Source organism: Biomphalaria glabrata, chromosome 7 (assembly GCF_947242115.1).
Source record: "Biomphalaria glabrata chromosome 7, xgBioGlab47.1, whole genome shotgun sequence".
Lineage (NCBI taxonomy): Eukaryota > Metazoa > Mollusca > Gastropoda > Planorbidae > Biomphalaria > Biomphalaria glabrata.
In genome coordinates, this window is record NC_074717.1 from 34,620,102 (window position 1) to 34,628,421 (window position 8,320).

Sequence of the window (8,320 nt, forward strand, 5' to 3'; positions counted from 1 at the left end):
CATAGATTTAGAAATAGATCTAGAAATAGATTTAGAAATAGATCTAGACATAGATTTAGAAATAGATCTAGAAATAGATTTAGAAATAGATCTAGACATAGATTTAGAAATAGATCTAGAAATAGATTTAGAAATAGATCTAGACATAGATTTAAAAATAGATCTAGAAATAGATTTAGAAATAGATCTAGACATAGATTTAGAAATAGATCTAGACATAGATTTAGAAATAGATCTAGACATAGATTTAGAAATAGATCTAGACATAGATTTAGAAATAGATCTAGAAATAGATTTAGAAATAGATCGAGACATAGATTTAGAAATAGATCGAGACATAGATTTAGAAATAGATCTAGACATAGATCTAGAAATAGATCTAGACATAGAGATCTAGAAATAGATCTGATCTATAAATAGATCAAGAAATAGATTTAGAAATAGATCTAGAAATAGATTTAGAAACAGATCTAGAAATAGATATGATGTAGAAATAGATATAGAAATTCGAACAATAATATATTTTAAAAACGCTCATTTGTAAGTGATACATCTTGTTCAATAGACATGTTTGTAACTTTGTTTTGTTACAGAATTAGAATTCTAAGCTCCAAACAAAAAATTTCGGAAGTGGAAGGAGAAATCAAGTGGACCAATTAGATTCTACTCTAATTATTTTTTTATTTTTTTTTGCATTTTTAGGATTCCAGCATAACTTTTGAGTTATAGTGCCAAATTTATTTAACTAGAAAAATATCAGATTGAGTAAAGGTAGGAAAAGGGTGACTAGGAAAAGAATATTTGGATTTAGAACTCATCTCAATAGTTACTCTTATATTGAAAAATCTCGTATGAATTCGAAATTTTTCAAAGCAAAGTCCTTCTTAAAATAATTATGATAAATTCATATGGAATTATATAAACTCTGTCGCCATTTTGACTATTCTGTTTTAAAACGTCATGTTTTCGTCTGGAAAGGAGAGGAGCGGTAGAGTGAAAACGATTACGCCTAATCCTCGGTCCTTTTTATAATTTTTGCTAATCTTTGCATTTAGCATTAAAGAATAGGGGTAAGGCGACTCGATATAAGAATTTAATTTATAGCATATATAAATTATATTTTTTAAATTTTTTACCAATAATAGAAAAAGATGGATTTTAGGAGTCAATTATAGAGTTTGGGTCTCAATCAAGGCAATCATTTGCCGAACTGGGAGTCGAACCCTACGTAAGGTTGTGACAAAGCGTCACATGAGGTTTGCGGGACATGTTTTCCGACAAAATGAATTACCCATAATAAGAGTTGCGATGACATCGAGGCCATTACGAAAAAAGCGCAAACAGGGACATCATAGTACAACTTGGCGCTACATTGTCATCGAGGTCCTCAGAGCAGGTGGAAAGATGCTTCAGACATTGCCAGATTTTTGTGGAAGGAGCTTGCCGCCCAATGCGCCGAACGACGCGGAAGGATCTAAGTCAGTGAAAATAGCACATAAGGTTTTTGAACCAAATCTTTTTAATAGCAGGATAATGCACTGTAGACACCTCAGAGTATGCATTTTGTTGGCTTACTTAGACTTAGACTTAGGTCCTCCCGCGCTGTTCGGCGCATTGGGCGGCAAGCTGTCTCCATAATGATCTGTCACTGGAGTTTTCATTATGTGTCAAGTTTGCCGTTTCTGTAGCAATAGTGGTTTTACAGGGTGGGGTCGCTTACAATACCTTAAAAAGTAATTGGCGGTGGGTCTACGCCTCGCGCTGGAGTAGCTCACAGCGCTCCTCCAGACCACCTTGCTGGCAAGGGCGGGGAGGCTACAATCTTTCCACTAACTCCAGAAAGAACCTATTCTATGATGCAACCAACGTCTTATGAAAGAATGAAGGGTCAGTATTAAATATTAATTATGTACACACAAACACATAGACAAACACACACACACGCATATATATATATATATGTATATATACGCTGCGGGGGGCACACACACACACTGAAAAATAAATCCTGGCTACGCCCATGGTGCTAGGGCTTCGAAGGTATTATGAAGTGATTTGAATAGAGTTCTATTGCTGGCAATGTGTACTTTAGAAAGGATGACATAGTAAAAAGAAGGGCCATGGACAACTGGTGACAAGAAGGGCGGATGTGTATTGAAACTATTTGTCATAATGTTCTTATCAGCATGTTTATCCTTTTTATGTTTAGAATGTTGAACAGTGTCTGGGTAAAAACACACTTTAAGTTCTGTGTTATTTCTGTTTGAGATGCTCACTAGTACTACCATAAACTAGGAATCAACCCACTTTTAGTTATTGCGTTTTATTTACTGTAATGTTTAACTTACAATGTTGTAACCATGTACATTGCTAATACAAAACAAATTGTCTTAATACGCCATCTACTTTATCATATGATGTTTTGTTCGCTAAGAAAGATTTCACTTCCAACTATATTTTTTCACGTTATTGATTTGTATTATTATATCTACAACTATTTTCTCAACTTTTGTTTAGTGACAATACAGCGTATATATTCAATGTAGCATTTATGAATAATCCATTTCAAAACAATATTTAGACCTACATTAATAGGAATAAATAGGTTACAAACAATTAGGTCTCCAGGCAGTGTCGTTACAGTTTGCTCAATAAAAAAACAAAGAAAGATAATAGAAGAGATAGAGTTCCAACCATTAGGGAACTCGCACCGCATGCAGCTGTCCTCAAGTTGTCGTATTCGCTCTGGGAACAGCCAGTGTTTACCACAAGACAAGTCTGAGAGTCGACACTTGAACTTGAGTATCTAATGGCTTCACAATACTTTGAAGACATGTACAAATTATTGACCGTGGTGTCTGAAGCTATGCAGATATTAACTTTCGATCTACATTGCTGACTGCTTGAAACAAGAGCGATCCCAACGTTTTCGGCAGTATCCAGACCAGTTGTTGAATTTGTTCCACAAGCAGCATTTCTCATTCTGAAGTACTCGGTCAGAGTACAGCCGCTGTCTACCACCAGACATGTCAGAGAAGCGAAACTTGGTGTTGAGTATCTAATGATTTCACAATATTTGGATGAATTGTACAACTTTTGGAGCGCAGTGTTTGAGGCTATACAGTTTGTAATATTCGATTGACATTGTGGACTTGTAGATGCAAGAGCAGTATTTAGGTCTTCAGAAACAGCTTGACCCAACAATCCCAGGACAAGTGCAGCAGAGAACATTATTTGATGCATGTTTGTCTACACTAAGAAGAAAAAAAGAAGAAAAAATTGGTGTAAATTAGTTTCATTTTCATTTATACTATTGGAACTGAATACTATTAAAAATTTTAATTTTATAAATTTTAAGATAATAATTTGTACTATTTGGGCAACTTATAAAAGTTTTGGCCATTTAAGAAAGTCTCAATGAACATCATGCACCGTTACGTCTTATAATGTTATCTTAGAACGACCTGACCGAGGAGTAATTGTATTAATTTGAGAACAGCTCTCGTTCTCTCTCTCTCTTTCTCTCTCTCTCTCTCTCTCTCTCTCTCTCTCTCTCTCTTTCTAAATTAGAGGACTAAAATCTTTCTAAACAGTAATTTAATTTTCTTCTATTTCGAAAATTGGTAGGACAACAATATTGACTCTTTCACAACTTTGCGCCATCATCTCGGTTCATTATAGCTCAGACTAGTCTGCATCAGATAGATTGGCCAGCATTTATTGATTTACTTGTCTAAAGCAGTAGAATTGAGTTTAAGAAAGTCCGTTTGATAGTATATCATTTCTAAATATATCTATGCATTTTTTAAATTGCTAAGCATATTGTGAAAAGGACAAAATACATGCATAAAAATGTGTCTGGCTTGTTCCTTTTTATTGCTATGTCCCGTGAAAACAACATGCACACAAAGAACATGTTCCGATGAATAAGAATGAGAAGCTATCTACTGAACTCCATAAATGTAATCGCTGGTTTCACAGCCATCGTCCAGTACATGTCTTCCAGTACATGTCTTCCAGTACATGTCTTCCAGCACATGTCTTCCAGTACATGTCTTCCAGTACATGTCTTCTTCCAGCACATGTCTTCCAGTACATATCTTCCAGTACATGTCTTCTTCCAGTACATGTCTTCTTCCAGTACATGTCTTCTTCCAGTACATATCTTCCAGTACATGTCTTCCAGTACATGTCTTCCAGTACATATCTTCCAGTACATGTCTTCTTCCAGTACATGTCTTCCAGTACATATCTTCCAGTACATGTCTTCTTCCAGTACATGTCTTCCAGTACATATCTTCCAGTACATGTCTTCTTCCAGCACATGTCTTCCAGTACATATCTTCCAGTACATGTCTTCTTCCAGTACATGTCTTCCAGTACATATCTTCCAGTACATGTCTTCCAGTACATATCTTCCAGTACATGTCTTCTTCCAGTACATGTCTTCCAGTACATGTCTTCCAGTACATGTCTTCCAGTACATGTCTGAAATATTTGACACACTTTAACGACGCTCTCCTTTTGCACTATCATTTTGAAAAATGTTGATTGGTTGAGATATAACCACGTGGTTCTTTATTGGTAGTCTTTTTAACCTTGGTCATAATTCTCTTCTTTCTATTGGACCGTTGGGGCACCACACAAGATCTGTTGACCGTCTTTCTAAATTCCTCTCTGTCTTTTGCCTTGGATATAACCTCTTTTCAATGGCAGGCCCGTGTATTCTTTTATGATCTCTTCCCATCGCTTTCTCTGACTCTTCCTCTTTTTTTTTCTTGGTTCTCCTCCCTGAAGAAAGGTCTTTGTGAGCCCTGGACACCTTGCAATATGGTCATAGAGTTTTAGTTTTTTGATAGTAGTTAGTAGGTCATCGTGGAATCCAATCGCTCTAATTATCCAGTCTCGTTCTCTTTACGTAGTTTTCGTGTTTAGCGTCACCGAGAAGAGTTTGAATCGCGTCCATTAAACTTATTCCCATCATCGACAATAGGTAAGTCAGGTTAGCAAACATTGTTTTTATATCCTAAGATTAATTTTCTTTTTTTTAAACTGTAATTTGTTTTACATGTTTTGAATGTTCCTTCATGTTTCATGCATTGAGACAGTCCAGAGTGCATACCACACGGCCAGTCAGCCGTCAAAACATTCTTTTCAAACAAAAAATATATTTAAAGAAGTAATCCACTATCTCAACTAAATAACTACTTATGTCTCACACAATCCATTAGCTAATATAAACTTGTATAACCTACATAGTGAGCTGTTTCAATTTCAAACCAGAGATACATATGAGAACAGAAACATTTTGTTTTTCATCGACTTCAATTAAATTCTTTAAAATCTATCACATTTTTTTCTTTTTTATTTTATGCGGGATTTCATTAAATTTAGCGTTTAAATACAAACAAGAAGAAATGTTTTATTTTATCATCACTTTAAAAAAACAACAACATAAGTTTTAACTAATATACAATATCGATTGATACGAAAATAAAGTTTTATTTATTTAAATAAGAACAGAAAAATCAGCCATTTCTCAAAATAATTGCAAACAAAATGTATTGATCTAGAATTTTTTTAAAACAAAAATAATAGAAACTAAGAAATGACAGATCTTGAAAACTAGAAAACGTAATAGTTGTCTACTGAGTAAAATTTCCACCTCACTTTTTTTGTGAAAAAAACGTTTTTCCATCATTTAAGAAATTAATATAGATCACGTGTAATGTAAAGCATAACTTTTCAGACTCGTAACAATTTAACATACCAAAAAGACTTGATGTTTTGTGCAACGACAGAAACAGAACAATGTCTTTCTTTGAATACTTTAAGAGCGATGGAAGTAATTTAAAATGAAATCCAGCGAGGCTGCTAAGAAAACACTTGAATCCTTGACAGTAAAGAATCCCGTCAAACAAGATCTATAAGGTAAGTTTCCCTTTACTTCTGCCATCTCATTTATATGTATAGGCTCTTTCGCCTGGGTCACGTGGTATAATATAGTTTGCAACCCAGATGTGAAATCACGCAATCTGCGCACTCTTCAAGTTTGTTTTGTAGTTGTTGTTATTGTGGTTTTTTAAATGTTTTCACCTTTGCACATTTGAGTTATCTCCGTATTCAAGGTTATAAGAAAAATGCTCCACAAACCTCTGCTATATATGACTTGTGCTGGCGTGGTTAAATCACTGTTTTGTTTGCAAACCCATGTCCAATCACTTGCCGAGAGGACTTCAACTAAGTCTGGTTGAGGTACTCTGCTCTATCACTCAGAGGACGTTAACATCCAGACTATAAACAAGAAATTCTTGTAATGATGTCAATAAGCTCTAACCCCTTTCAAACCTTGTGGTCAATAGGGAAGATGATGTAAAGGTCATCTGTTTCTGTGGCGTACGGTTAACAAAGGGGTCCTGTGGCGAGCACAACGACGAAACGCCTTTACTTTTCCCCAACTAATGTCAGGTACCCAAAGATCCCGAAATTAAAAATCCCAGTCTTTACCAGGATTCAAACCCGAGACCTCGGAAGCCAAGCGCTTTACCGCTCAGCCATCGCGCCTCCTATAAGCCACCGCGCCTCCTCTAGCATTGCTAACCTTACTTCATTAAATACAATGGAAATGTGCACAGAGTGATGCAATTCAATCAGATGAGGGCAGGTAAGATACACTTCTTCTTCTTCCTCGTTCTCATTATTATGTTGGGGTGTTTAGATGACTAGACCAGTATATGAGATGAACTGTTGGGGTGTTCAGATGACTAGACCAGTATATGAGATGAACTGTTGGGGTGTTTAGATGACTAGACCAGTATATGAGATGAACTGTTGGGGTGTTCAGATGACTAGACCAGTATATGAGATGAACTGTTGGGGTGTTCAGATGACTAGACCAGTATATGAGATGAACTGTTGGGGTGTTCAGATGACTAGACCAGTATATGAGATGAACTGTTGGGGTGTTCAGATGACTAGACCAGTATATGAGATGAACTGTTGGGGTGTTCAGATGACTAGACCAGTATATGAGATGAACTGTTGGGGTGTTCAGATGACTAGACCAGTATATGAGATGAACTGTTGGGGTGTTTAGATGACTAGACCAATATATGAGATGAACTGCGCAGAGCTACATTGAAGCTCTTCATGATTGACACCAACAGTAGGGCGCACAGGATAGGCCAATGTGAGTTACAGATAGTGAACACACACTGCAATAGGAGTTATTAAAAGAAATTTCTATAAATCAAATAAGAACATAAAACTAAAATGTTATTTAAACTTGGTTAGGCCAATAATAGAATATGCATTCTATGTTTGGGACACCCCTCAACTCAAGAAAACATTAAGAAACTGGAACAGACACAAAATAGAGCAGTGAGATTCATAACTAACGAATATTCACATCTGACCTTTTGTAAAATCATTAAATTTAGAAAGCTTTCAGGATAGAAGACTTAAAGGTAAAGTTTCAATTATACATAAAATACTAAACCATAATCTTCAAATACAAAAACAGATTCCTCGTACCATATGCTAGTACAAATTTGTACTAATGCTCTTTCTTCCCTAGTGATATTAGAGCATGGAATATGTTGGCTGAGCTAGCCAGGAAAACATGTGACTTCGCAGAATTTAGGTCATTGGTTAATATGCATGACGCATAGGACGTAATCATCTTCTTGTTTTAAGTAACGTCTGTCTTTTATAAGATTTTAAGAAGAGTACACGAGCTAAAGCGCACCTTTTGTACTAAATCGTATGGCGGCCTGCAAGGATAGGATTATAACATTGCCCCCTCTTTATAGACTTTTTGTCCCGAAGAGAAACAGGTTCACGGAAGGGCAGTGAAGGTTTGTCAGTTCAGATGGATGTGTGCAAGACAGACGACTTGGAGTATATTCCCCACGAATTCATCTGTGCTATTTTCCGCTTTCTTTTTCTACAGTTTGCTAGTCATTGTCGTTGCTTTGCCCACTTAGTGAAAGTCGTCGCTGATGTTAGCCACTTTTGACATAAAGAGATAGTGGCGGTCTTTGTTGTACTTCCAAGGACCGTTGTTCTAGGACGCCATGTCAGCAGACCTTTTCAAGAGATGTCTTGTGAAGGATTTGTAGTCCCACGGGAAGTTAGCCAAGCTGTTTGATGGCATTTTCTCCGCCACGCAATTTGCAGGTATCCCTAGCACCATACTATTTGAATGTATTTCTTCTGTCACGCAGTTGGCAGGTACCTTCTCAGTTACACAATTGCAAGCATTTTCTCTGCCACACAGTTGAAGGTATCCCCTCTGACACACTTTTGCAGGTATCTTCTC

At 36.3% G+C, this 8,320-nt stretch overlaps 1 long non-coding RNA gene across 1 annotated transcript; it reads right to left on the reverse strand.

Annotated features, from left to right (window-relative positions):
- Positions 1 to 2,307: 2,307 nt before the first annotated feature.
- Positions 2,308 to 6,106, reverse strand: LOC129927457 (uncharacterized). The gene is made up of 2 exons (XR_008779069.1): positions 5,771 to 6,106; positions 2,308 to 3,254 (listed from the first exon to the last, which is right to left on the reverse strand). It is a non-coding gene; the product is annotated as an uncharacterized LOC129927457 (long non-coding RNA).
- Positions 6,107 to 8,320: the final 2,214 nt, after the last annotated feature.